Below are 14,316 nucleotides of genomic sequence, written 5' to 3'. Positions count from 1 at the left end.
GAGTTTGGTGTAATAACTGACACAGTGTTAGAGAAGAGAATAAAATTGTCTTAGTTTGTTGTCATGCTAGAACCATAGTTGATGGTATACTTAAATGTTGAATTGTGAGAGCTAATCGATATATGAGCCTTGAGTTATGTTTAGAATCTCAAAGTTGTTGATATCAAAATGAAATTGTGAATGAACTTAGTTTTTAGTTGAGAACTAAGTGGACTGTTTTCGAGAATACGACGTCAAATTAAATGTGAACTTGAACAGAGTACATTTGTCTTATTTACATAATTAATTTTCTCCACCTTAATTTTTCTATCGGCTTATTTTGAGGTGCAACAATTTGTTTTGAAGTTTTATACTAATTTCATCCCTTCTCCATTTGAAGTTTCAGTTCTTCAAATTTGTACAATGTTTGAACTTTAAATCCACGTCTTCCAACTTCATTAGTTTGCCTGTGTTTTGCTTATGAAAAAAATTCTTTACTAGAAATATTCATGTCCTAAATTAAATAGGCTTGTGAAATACTTGGTGAAAATTGGATTGAACTATAAAGTTATTGCTTCGCATGAGTAGCATGTCAATCAGGTACTCAAGTTATATAATAAATTGGGAACAACAATTGAATTATTACAAAGGCTACTCACTTTTTGTTTCTGTCTTTGCAACAGAATTATACCTCTGCGTACGACAAAGGGAAAGGAGACAAGACTCAACCAGTTATTGTTTCAGCAAATGATCGAGCCATACAGACAATAGAAGCTCTGGATAATATTCTTCCTTTTTATATTTCAAGTGGGCAATTTATCTTTTTCTATCTCCAAACAATTGCTATATACATTCTATTGTATGCGACCTGATTCATAATACGAATAAATGTATATATTTAAAAACTAAATAAAAAGTATTATAAGTCATCATGATTAACAACTCAAAATATATTTAATCTATTTGACAAAGTCATGTTCAAAGAAAGCATCTTTAACTCTCCCAATAGTAACTAGATCACAGAAGGGAAACTGGGGAAGTATAAGCTTTGCATGACCCTTATTCTATTTGTTTTTGTATTGTTGAGTAGTACTTGCAATTTGTGTAATGTTAAGGATTAAAATATTTTTTTGTTTTCTTTTGATATGTTAAGAGTGAATAGAGGAGATGACTCCAATTTTGAGGTAATTAAAAGTCGTTACTCTTCAGCTGAATGTATATGGCAAGACTTCAGTTTGACGACAAATTCTCACTTAGCTGATCAACAGTTAAAACAAATTTGTTAGTTTGAATGTCCATGACAGTTAGTCTGTTATTTGGAGAATCAAAGAAGAACAACAAAACGTCCATAGAAGGCTTTATATCCAAGAGCTTCAGGCAAGGCAAATCAGAATGTCCATTACTTTAAGTTTGTTCCTGGATCTTAAAAAGATGAGTTATCATGCAGGTTCTCCCTACAAGAAAACTTATGAGAAGACTTTGATATTATATTATAGACAATGGCATTACATGGGATTCCCAGGTGGTGCGGTTCTCTTTCTAGATCTGACGAACCTTTAAAGCTTCATATGACATGAGTTTACCATATGTGTGTTCCAAAGAAATATGAAGATGGTTAACTAAAGAGTTTTAATGATCTCAGATTGGCTCTGAGATTTGTTTAGTTTTTTTTTTTTCATTTGGATATGTGAAATGCCGATATATTAATAAAGGTCTAGTGAAAAGTAAAGTACTTTGTTAGATATACTCTGGCAATAATATACCTACATATTAGTTTTGTTGCATCTTCAGCAAGTATGCCAATTTTGAAGGTTCTCTCCTTATTTGATAGTTTGAGATTTAATTTGTTTGATGCTAAACCAAAATCTGACTTGACATTATTAGTTTTGTCATCGACATGTGCTTCAGTTTGTAAGTAGATGCTTGAAGCAATATATTAACATTTTAGGATACAAGCAAAGCAATTTTGGCTTTATGTTTTTATTTTTTAAAAATAAGTATTAACTCCATCCTAAAATATATAATGTTGGGCGTATATGACTACACCGAACACCTAAAAATTAACTTCATCCTGAAAATATATAATGTTGGGCCCATGCTAACGGGCCTTGCCCAACTAGTATATATGTATATACCATCTATCAAGAGTTTGAAGCTCCAAATTCTGGTTTGCTTGGTATGACGAAAGTCGTTTTACTGATTTTTTTTTTTCTCAGAAAAGGACATCCCGGTGTTTGGCTCAAGAGTGAAAAGTTACTTTTGATAAAGATTGACAATATCATCATTAGCAAATCAGACTGCGTTATGATGGAATTTTTTACAATGTCTAATGTTGGTTAAAAGCTCCCTTTGGTTGGTTGCTAAATTTCCCTTTGAGTTGCAATTAATTTGGTTGTCAAGATATATAATTCTTTTCTCCCTTCATATAAATACAACTATGAGCTAAAACGCCATTAAAACTCAGAAACTGATCTCTTCTCCAATTTCTAACTGGTCTCCCTTCCTAAAACAAGATGTGTGAGTTAGGACTTAGACACACGTTCATGGGTCCGAAACAAAAGTGTAGAAGGGTGGACGTACACATTGTCCATCAAGTTTTGGTGTCAGATGAAGTCCTTATAATTAATTGTTCAATACACAAAGCAAGGTATTTTAGTGGAGAAGGGTAGCCCATTAGAACAAGAAAAAGCAAAAGTTTTAGGTCTGTTGAGAATGGGAATCAAACTAGCTAGAGAGTTTAAATATGAAAAAGTAAACATACAAAGAGGATTCAACCTCTACTATATATTACTACTATAAAACAATTAATATTAACCAGTATAATTTTCCGCCGAAGGGTTTCAAATGAAATGGACCAAACAGATTCTTGTGTTACTTCATGAGTAAAACAAAAATGCAATCATTTTACAAAAGAGGAAAAGTCATTGCTTCACTCTTGTCTCAAGAATAAAGTATTGCTGGGACATTCCATTTCTTCTTTTCCTTTATATATATGTTTTGCTTTGTTGATTAAAGTATTTGTATTTGCCTTCAATTTTACTTATTCTTTGTTACTACTTTTTCTTTTTGCTCTGCTATAAATAATGAAGAAATTGAACACTCAGTTTATAATTAATTGATCATCATTGAGAGCATTCTAATCACAAATATTTTTATTTATCTCAATGGATATACTTTTTAATGCTGTAGGTGGCATTGTTGTTGAGGTGGGAAAGTTGTTATGTAAATGCATCTATCCAAAGATTGAAAATATTGTTCGTTTCTCGTCAAAAATTGAAAATGTAAGGGAGGAAATGGAGAAGCTAACAAAGTTTAGAGATGAAATCAAAGAAAAGACGGAGGAAGATGAGGGAGAAGGCTATAAATCAAAGCCAGATGTTATCAAGTGGATCGAGGATTTTGCAAGCTGGAGAATGAATGGGAAACTATGCAACAAAGCATTGCAACAGCTAAGACATTTGCGTATAAATGCTGTCCAAAATGGAGCGTTCGCTCTCAACTCTCCACTCGAGCACAGAAGATTCAAGATCAACTTTCTAGGCTTAAACAAATCGGAGAAAGCTTTGGATCAAATTTGATGGTAGAAAATTACCAGATGAAAAGAGTTGAGTTCATCACAGGACCATCAATACAAAGCCAGTCAACAGCAACAAGGAATCTTAACAAAATCTTGCAACTGTTACAAGATGATAAGGTAATGTTGGAATTAATCCAAAATTTTATTTTACGATTTCATCCTTGCTAATTCCTATCTAATTAGATTTTATAGTCAAAAGTAGTTTTGTTTTTCCTATTATACTAAGGAGGTTAAGTGAAGATTAATGTCACCACCCATTTTCTAGTCATCGAGTGAACCAGCTTGACTTTTATATGTTCCTTTTTCTACAAAAAATAAAATAAAATTCAACCACAAATGCATGCAACACAATAGTTTTTTCTTAAAAATCTAATCTTCAATTTCAACCATATATATATCAGAGCTTCATGTTGAAACCCTATATCGTGACAATAGAAAAAAATAATATTCAAACTATGAATATATGTTGTTGATGGTTGTGAGAAATTTCACCTAAATCTATGTACATGTAAACATACTAAAAAGCGAGGGAACAAAAATATCGGTGAAAAAAAGTCCTTTTGCCATATTGAATAATCTCAATTACAATTTATAATATAGAATAATCTCAATTACAATTTATATACATAGAGATAAACTCTAATAAAAAGTCCTTTTGCCATATTGAGTTTCTTCCATTCTACTTTGGGAAACTAGAACACAAAGGAGATATAAATAAATCTTAGATGGTCACTCAACTAAGAGCTCATTTCACAATAACTTTCTTTATAACCTCAAAGTAATTGACTTTCTTTTATAATTTTAAAGTCATCCAACTATGAATATTTTACCTACAAAGTCACTAAAGCCACTCAACCAATTTAAATGATTTTTTTAATTAAATTTTGTTGAAATGCAATATTTTTGTTTTAAACTATTTTCTTTAAGAAAAAATAATAAGATGTTCATTTAATTATTTTAATAAATTTTGTTGAAACACAAATTTTGTTTTGAACTATTTTTAAAAAAAATAATAAGATACTCATTTTAATTATTTTATAAATTTTATTGAAATGCAACTTTTGTTTTAAACTAATTGTTAAAAAAAATTTGTTTCAACAAAATTTATTAAAATAAACATAATATTATTTTTGAAAATGTTGTGTTACTACATGTAAATTGAATTCTTAGGAAAAAAAAGAGTAGCTAATTTTATTGGTTCGTTAACTCCATATTTATTGTAATTTGGAAATGAGTTTAGAACATTATGTACATGTAAACATACTAAAAAGTGAGGGAACAAAAATATCGGTGAAAAAAAGGCATGGGTAAAAGAGATGAAAGACAAGAATTGACAAGCAAAGCATGAGTTTGGTCACCCGTAGGACTTATATTTATAATATACAATAACTCCATATTTATTGTCATTTGGAAATGAGTTTAGAACATTAACTTTGAATATAAACTGGGACAATTGAAGAGTACTAACAATATTGAGGTTTACATAAAGTTTTAGCCAGTATAGTGCTAGTTGGGTTGGTGGGGATTCAGTATTTTCAGTTTAAAGCTATATTTCAATAACATTTAATAAAATAATTAAGTGAGTATTTTATTATTTTTAAAAAATTAGTTTAAAATAAAAGTTGTATTTTAACAAAATTTAATAAAATAATTTAAAATGAGTATCTTATTTTTTTTAAAAAATATTTTGAACAAACTTGTATTTCAATAAAATAAATAATTAAAATAAGTATCTTATTATTTTTTTTAAAAAATAGTTCAAAACAAACATTGTGTTTCAACAAAATTTGATAAAAATAATTAAAATAGCATCTTATTACTTTAAAAAAAAATAATGTAAAACAAAAATTGTATTTCAACAAAATATAATGAAAAAATCATTTAAATTCACTTTTTAAGTTAAATATCCATAGTTGAGTGACTTTGTAGATAAAATATCTATAGTTGAGTGACTTGGAAGTTATAAAAGAAACTTGAGCGATTTTCTATGAGAAGAACTCTTAGTTGAGCGAGTTTATGTGTGATGAATACTTAGTTTGTAGAGAATAACAGAAGAAAAGTAAAATCGGAAAACCTTCTGCTAGCCCACGATCGTTAACGAAGATCGGAAGATTTAATTAACTAAGAGGAAGTTAGCAAGGAGTAGACCTATTTTGAAAAGAAGAACTTGGTTATGGAAGAATACTCTTTGATTTGGGTTGTTTACAAATGACAATGACCACCCCTATTTATGTTTTATGTTGTGTCGAAAAGATGAAAACGAAAATCCAAAAATAAAGAACATCAAGTTTAACGTGGAAAAATCCTTCAAACCGAAGGTAAAAACCACGGGATCGACAAGATTTGAATTGCTTCACTGTAATAATAAGAGGGTTACAAATATTCTCCTAATGGCTACACAACAAGTGCCAAAAGTGAAGAAACAATAGCTACACCAACAAAAGATAAATAGAAAGAAAATCATCCAAACCCAACTATTGTTCGGGATCTAAATCCGATCTCCACCATTCAAATCAAACACCGTGTGTTAGGAACATTCAGTCAAAATTTCAGTCCGATCCAACGGTTAATTAATCAAGAAATGCAATTTGAAGGTTGCTAGTCAGAGAAAAAAACTACAGCAAAAAGAACCTTCTCTTCTCCCTCTCTCTTGTTGAAAGCTCTCTAAAAAACCTATCTTAGGTCCTAATGTCTTTCAAAGACAATACTAATGAACAATTGAATAATTCTCTCAAACTGTCTTATTTATAGAGTTGTGCTTTTCCTTATAAAGCTAAAATCAACTCCAAATAGAACTACAATTCCAATCCTTTTCCCAATAGAAATGGAAACCAAATTAAATAAGGAGAATAGTTCCAATTCTTTTCCAAATAGGATTAGACCATGGACCTTTGACTAGAACATGGGTCATAGTCCAACAAATTTCCCCTTCAACCAAGGGGCTAAATGAACTTCAAGTGGAGGAACTCTTAACAGGCTTCATGCCTGCCACATTTCTATAAAACTCATGCTTGTCTACGATCACCACTTTTGTAAGCATATCTGAAGGATTGTTATCCATGTATATCTTCTCAACCTCAAATAATTTCTCTTCCAGAGCCATTCTAATCCAATGATACTTTCTACTAATATGTTTGGACTTATAATGAAAGGTAGAGTGCTTGGTGAAATAAATAACACTTTGATTATCACAAAATAAGACAAATATTAATTGTTCAAAGTCAAGATCTTTGATAAACTCCTTTATCCAAAGCAATTCTTTGGCACCTTCAATGATTGCAATATATTCAGCTTATGTGGTAGATAGAGCTATGCACTTCAGTAGTCTTCATTGTAAAGAAATAAACCCCCCTCCAAAAGTGATCAAATAACTAGAAGTTGATTTTGAATTGTCAAGATTTCCTCCTAAATCAGAGCTTGTGTAGCATACAAGTTCAAGCTTTCCACTACCAAAGCATAACTCCATATCTAAAGTACCCTTCAAATATCTCAGTATCCATTTCACTACAACCCAATGATCTTTTCCATACCAACAACATATGCAATATATATATGGTCTAGTGCAAACCACAACATACATCAAACTACCAACCGCAGAAGAGTATGGAATACATGAAATCTCCTTCTTCTCTTCATTAGTAGATGGACTCTAGGACATACTCAACTTAAAGTGTTTAGCAAGAGGCGTACTAACCACTTTTGCATATGTTATATTGAACCTCTTGAGTACTTTCTCAATATACTTCTTCTGGGATAATGATAACTCCTTTTTGTGTCTATCTTGATGAATTTGTATTCCTAAAATCTTCTTTGTTGGCCTCAATTCCTTCATCGTGAACTCTTTGCTCAACTCCTTCTTGAGGACTGCAATTCTAGATTTATTTTTGCCAACAATCAGCATATCATCCATATAAAGTAGTAAGATAATAAAATCATCAGAGAACTTTGAAAGAATACACAATGATCAGAAGAAGTTTTTTTGTATTCTTTAAATTCAAACTTCAAGTACCACTGCCTTAGAGCTTGTTTTAAGGCATACAAGCTCTTTCTCAATTTGTATACACAATTTTCTTTTCCTTTAACTACGAAACCTTCAAATGTAAATCTCTTCTTCTAAATCACCATGAAGAAAGACAGTCTAGACATCCATCTGCTCAATCTCTAAATCTAGACTTGAGGCTAAGCCTAGAACCATACGAATAGAGGACATTTTTACAACATGAGAGAAAATTTCATGAAAGTCAATTCCCTTTTTTTGACCAAAACCGTTGACAACTAACCTAGCCATATACCTAGGTGCAAATGTGTGTTGCTCTTGCTTTAATCCGAAGATCCATTTATTTGTTAAAGCTTATTACCTTTCGGTAACTCCACTAGCTCATATGTGCCATTCTCGTGAAGTGACTTCATTTTGTCTTCCATGGCTTCTATCCACCTATTTGTATGAGCATCTAGCATGACTTCTTAAAGTTTCTATCTATATGTGATAATAAAGCTAAAATAGAAAATGTGGGGTGACACCCTTCTTATCAATAAATACTTATTTATTCTTATCAAATTTTTTTTTGACATTTTTTGTTACTTTTTTCTTAAAATAATTATTGCCTCAATTTTTATTTTATTTTTTCTAGCATTTTTTTTATAATTTTGGATTACTATTTATCTAATTTCTCAAAATTTTGGATTCTTTTGTCATACTAAATACAATATGTTTTATAATAATTACATTCAATATATTAAACAATATGTCATAGGAACGAAAAGAAAATTGTCATTTAAAAAAAAATGGTTAGATTATAATTTATTATGGTTAAGAAAGATAAAGATATTATTTCAATATCCCATAACCACATTCAATACATTAAAAATTAATTGAATAACTGTAAATGAAAAAAGAATTACCATTTAAGGAAAATAAATATTTAAAATAACAGAATAATTAAGAAAAGAGTAAGACATTATTTTAATATCTCAATTTGTAACTTTTGACCCACTACTCAATTAAACCGAAAGTGCATTTAACAATATTAAAGGGTTATTAGTTTAATGTGTTTTCTCATTCTACAAATTATATTCAATTAAACTTAGTTTTAAAGATAAAATAACGGCTCTATTTAAATTATTATCACTATATTTCAAAAAAAATTATCATGAAAAAGCTTTTCTTGCTCCTTATTTTGATTTTTTACTATTATTATTTTTTCAGTCATTTTTCAATGATTTTTTATTTTGATTTAAAATTTAATGTTTATTCTTAAACTCTGATGGTACAAATTGATGTGGAGTAGAATATAATAAATGATAATTCTTCTACTAAATAAGAAGATATAACGAAGTCACTTGCTGATGCATTTGTTTAGTATTACATTGGTATTTCACGTTATGAGATATTTTTTAGACATTTAAGAAGAAAGGTACACCAATATATATATATATATATATATATATATATATATATATATTGCATATTAAAGGATCAACTTCATGCGATAAAAGAATTTGTTATTAGCAAATATATTACTTATTTGATAAAGAATATATTCTTCCTCATTTAATAGATGTAAAATTTGTCAAGCTTTAATTTTTATTTTACAATCTTCATATTATTAAAACAAATAATAATATTACAGTTAAACAATAGAAAATTAATCAAAAATATTTAATTTTTGACGATCGCACAAAGCGCAGTCAAGTTCTCTAATATGTGATGATGATTCATATATATTTACATTTTTGTCCAAAAAAAGATTGTAAAATAGAAGGGCAGTAGTCACCTTTATAAGGACATTATGATATTTGAACTTTTCACTTGAAGTTAGTATAATATGATAAATATGACCATTATTATACTAAATTACTATATTTTTGGGTACTTGTATCATTTTAGGTATGCATCATTGGTGTGGTGGGTCCAGGAGGAGTTGGTAAAACAACATTGGTAAAGAATCTGAACAATGAGCTTCTAAAGATTAATGTGTCGAATTCTAAATTGTCTTTTGGTGTTGTGGTATGGGTTACCGTGCCCAAACCACCAATAGACATAAAAAAGATTCAAGCACAAATTGTGAGCAGATTAAACCTGAAGGTAGATAACGAGGGAAGTGAAGTAAGTATTGCCAGCAAAATCTTGGAAAGGCTCAAGCAAGAAAAAAGTTTCCTTGTCATACTAGATGATGTTTGGGATGCTATAAATTTGGATCATGTAGGTGTGCCCCAACCCAAAGCTCACACAAGAAGCAAGGTTATTATAACTTCTCGTTTTGGGGATGTTTGTAAGAAGATGAAAACAGACACCGAAATGAATATTTCCACATTGAAGGAAGATGAATCTTGGCAATTGTTTATCAAAACTGCGGGAGATGTTGCCAATCGGGAGAATATTCAACCAATTGCAAGGGATATTGCAAGAGAGTGTGGCGGTTTACCTTTAGCAATAACTGTTATTGGGGCATGTATGAGCGGGAAGAACAGGGTCGAGGAATGGGTAGATGCTTTGGATTCACTTAGAATATCTGAACCTTATGAAAAAGATGTAATAGATAAGGTTTACAAGGTAATCAAGTTGAGTTTTGATTATTTAGAATCTCCAGATACTGGAAGCAAAAGGAGAGGTGACATTAAAAGTTGTTTCTTGTATTGCTCCTTATATCCGGTGGAAATTCCAACAGAGGATCTCATACATTGCTGTTGGGCAGAGGGGTTCCTCGGTGAACATGACACATATGAAAAGGCTTATAACAGGGGAATCACAATAATTGGGAGTCTAAAAAATGCCTGCTTGCTAGAAGCCGATGGGATGTATCGTGTGAAGATGCATGATGTGGTTCGTGATGTTGCTATATGGATAGCTAATTCCTTTGGGGATGAACACATTTCTGTTTTTCAAGCTGGAATTGGGTTGACAGAGATATCACATACTACTAAAGTATCAGCTGCTTCTGTCAAGAGAATATCTTTCATAGGCAATAGAATTCAACGTCTACCTGATTGCTTCACGGAATGCCCAAAGACAACATCTTTACTTTTGCAACGCAATGAACCCCTTGTGAAAATTCCCGATAAATTCTTTTTGTCATTTCCAGTTCTAAGAGTTCTGAACCTGAGTAATACTGGTATTAGAGTACTGCCTTCTTCCGTCAATAATTTAAGCCAACTACGTGCTCTAATACTAGGACGCTGCTATGGGTTGAAAGAGTTACCAGCTATTGGTAATCTTTGCAATTTGCAGTTGCTCGATTGTGATTCTACAGAGTTACGTTGCCTGCCGGAAGGAATGGACAAGTTGACAAATCTGAGGGTTTTAAATATGCATGCATCTGATTTGCAGAGCAGCATCGGCCAAGGATTTTTCCTCAAATTATCTAGCATTGAAATAGTAGATATGATGGGTAGCTGTCTTGGAGCAACTTCTTTTGATGAGCTATCATCTCTACGCAATCTGACTGGTCTTTTTATTACATTGGACAGCTCATCGATTTTCAATAGAGACCACACCTGGATGAAAAGATTGAAACGATTTAGTATTGAAGTTGGGAAACCTTCAGTTTATTTTCCAATGGACAAGTCAACAAGGATGATAGGCGTCTCCAAGTGTGAAATTTTCAGTGACGGAGAACTCTCAAGCATGTTGCAGTGTGCTTCACATTTGTACTTGGCAAACTGCATGGGTCTCAGGAAGTTGATTGTGAACAAGAAGAGTACTACTTTTGATGGATTAAAATCACTACACATAGAGAGTTGTTCTTGTGATTTCACACCAGCAGAAGAAGGAAATGAACAGTTTGATGATCCTTTGCCAAATCTGGAACATCTCAGTCTCTTTTCTGTACATAATTTAAAGAGTGTCTCTGATTTCGGTCAACTTCTGGGGCTAAGATTTTCTGGATTACGTCAACTGGAAATATCCTCTTGTCGTAATCTAACATGTCTTTTTAATGTTGGTGTACCCAACCACTTGGAAGAAATTAATATTTTCAACTGTTCAGAGCTGGTAGAGGCGTTAGTGCAATGCGGATCTAGTCAGAGGACACTCGTCAACTCAGAAATTCCAAGAGTTCGAAAGTTATCGTTGAAACAAGTACCAACATTAAGAACGTTTGGGGAGCCAGAGAGTATGTGGGAACACCTGGAGGAACTTGAGGTGATCGGATGCTATGGAATAAGGAAGTTGCCTCTCTCTATTCAAACCTCCAACAAAATCAAAGAAATAACAGGATCATCAACGTGGTGGAGCCGCCTGGAGTGGGATGACGAAAAATACAAGTCAAATTTAGAGAATTGTTTCACGGAACACTTAGTGTTTTTTTTATAAATGATTTATTCGATTTCTTTTTCAATTATTAGTTTTAGATAAGATTTTATCAATTCAACGTTGAAAAACATTTTCTTACTCGGGCAATTATTATACGACTTGTTAACATAGAATTTGATTCAAGAAGTTGATAATTTTGTATACTCCACATTTTACTATGCTTGTTGTAATGCTTGAAAATCTAAGAAGAAATAGAAAAAAAAATTACAATTCACTTTGCTCAACACTTTTCGACTATTGATTCATATTTTTGATGGAGTATTACTCTAACTTATCAAAAATTTAAAGAAGACAGTGTAAAAGGAGTTAAAAGAATAAAATAATGTGAATATTAGCGTAGAGAGTGTAAAAAAACAAAACAATTCTTCTTGATTTCTTCTATATAAATGGAATTAAAGAGAATAAAATAATATTTTTGAAAAAATATTATCACAAATAATTAATCTTTTTTTAAAAAAAATTAACACATAATTTATTATTGGTAAAAAATTGAGGCCCCTAAAATTGGGGGCCTAATGCCTTATTCAAATAAGCATAGAGCCGGCCCTGTTTATGCCTTAAGAAGTTCATACTACTTAACTTATGCTCCAACGTACTAGTTATGCTTAAGGCAAAAGAAATTCGCATAACACAAGTTATGCTTTATAAGACATAACTTGAGTGTATGAATTTCTTAACGTATAATATTCTAAAACTAAACTTGTGTCTTATAGGGCATAACATGTATTTAGAGATTTTTTTTGGGAAAAGGGTCAAAAATACCCCTCAAGTTTGGTTTATTGTTTAACTTTACCCTCGCCGTTAAAACGAAGTTAATTTTACCCCTCCCGTTACTAATTTCACCAAATTTACCCCTCATTTGACGAAATCCCCAAAATTGACCCAAATTACCCGAATTTTTAAAAAAAAACCTATTCCCTATTTTAACCCAATGACCCGACCCAATTTAGAATAACCCAATTAACCCTATTTTACCCATTCTCTTTGGGTCTGTTTGAAAGGACACAATGGAATTGGGAATTGGTGTAATTGGTGTAATTACTCTCTTTGTCCTGTTTGGTAGACCAAGTAATTACATGGTAAGAGGGGAATTGGGTGTAATTGAAGGGGTGTAATTACACTCTTCAATTCCTTTGGGAGGGTAAGGAATTGAGTGTAATTACACCATGTAATTACATGAATTTTTTAATACTATCTTTTTTAATATATTTTTATTTGAAACACCAAAAGGTCACTTCTTTCTTTTTGTCTGGACATTTCCATTTCTTTCAACGGCACAAGAACAAACCTTGTGCATCTTCTTTCAAAGTTAGACTTCTTTCTGATTCATTTTACTTTCAAATTTTGATGTCTAGGTAGATTATGTATGAGTTTGATCTTTGTATTTTTTCCTATTAGTTCTTGAGATTAAAATAAATATGAGAATTAATTTTTTTTTTTTTAATTTTTTATAATAAATTGGAACTGGATTTGGTGTCTAAAGTCAAATTTGTATTCATTAATTAATTTAAGTAGTAATATTATTTACTTAAAATCTAATTTATTTTAAAATTTAACTGTGTAATTACACTGTGGCATCCAAACAGGACATGAGTAATTACAGTGTAATTACACTGTGGCAACCAAACATGCCAATGTAATTACTAGACAGTGTAATTACTAGGCTGGTAATTACTACCCTAGTAATTACACCAATTCCAATTACCAGGTGGCTTTCCAAACAGACCCTTTCTTTTTCTCCATCAGAAGCTAAGTCAGAAAAACACTTGAAAAGGAATCAAGTTAGCATGGAAATTTAGAAAATTATGTCAGAAAAACTTTTCAAACACAAAAAATTAGATCTAAAAGAGGTTATGTTAATAGTTAGTATCCATACTTCTGATTGAAATGGTGATGCCCATCTGTCCACATTAGCTCCTCCATTTGAAAACATTCCTCCTGAAGCCAGGGGGCTAGCATGTTCAAGCCCATTTTGATCTAAAACTGATGCATTCCCCAACAGTGTAGTTACACGCAAAAGTTCTGCTTCAAAAAGGTCAATTTCCAAGAATAAGACGTACCAGTTAGCAGTGGTTAATAAATCAGTTAGCAGCCACCACAATATGGACAACAAGACGGATCCTTCATTGGTTAGTTATCTCACGGATTTTATATTAAAAAATGATTTGTTAAAGCAATCGGTTAAATGTTACGGATGGATGAGACTCCTAAAATACCTAATTTGCGGATGAATGGTTAAAATATGAGGAACAGTAGAGATGGAAAGCATGGGGCAGAGATTCTACGACACAAGGAGAAAAAGAGAGAGAATGGGTAAAGGAAATTTGGGAGAATGGGTAAAATAGGGTTAATTGAGTTATTCTAAATTGGGTCGGATTATTGGGTTAAAATAGGGAATAGGTTTTTTTTTTAAATTTGGGTAATTTGGGTCAATTTTGGGAATTCCGTC

General features: G+C 31.5%; 1 pseudogene; it reads left to right on the top strand.

Moving 5' to 3' along the window:
- The first annotated feature begins 3,143 nt into the window (after positions 1-3,143).
- On the top strand, positions 3,144-11,867 carry LOC125852847 (disease resistance protein At4g27190-like; annotated as a pseudogene).
- The last annotated feature ends 2,449 nt before the right edge of the window (positions 11,868-14,316 follow it).

Source organism: Solanum stenotomum, unplaced genomic scaffold, assembly GCF_019186545.1.
Source record: "Solanum stenotomum isolate F172 unplaced genomic scaffold, ASM1918654v1 scaffold6190, whole genome shotgun sequence".
NCBI classification, from domain to species: domain Eukaryota; kingdom Viridiplantae; phylum Streptophyta; class Magnoliopsida; order Solanales; family Solanaceae; genus Solanum; species Solanum stenotomum.
Note: the sequence above shows the minus strand (reverse complement) of the source record. Positions and strands in the feature narration are given on the sequence as shown.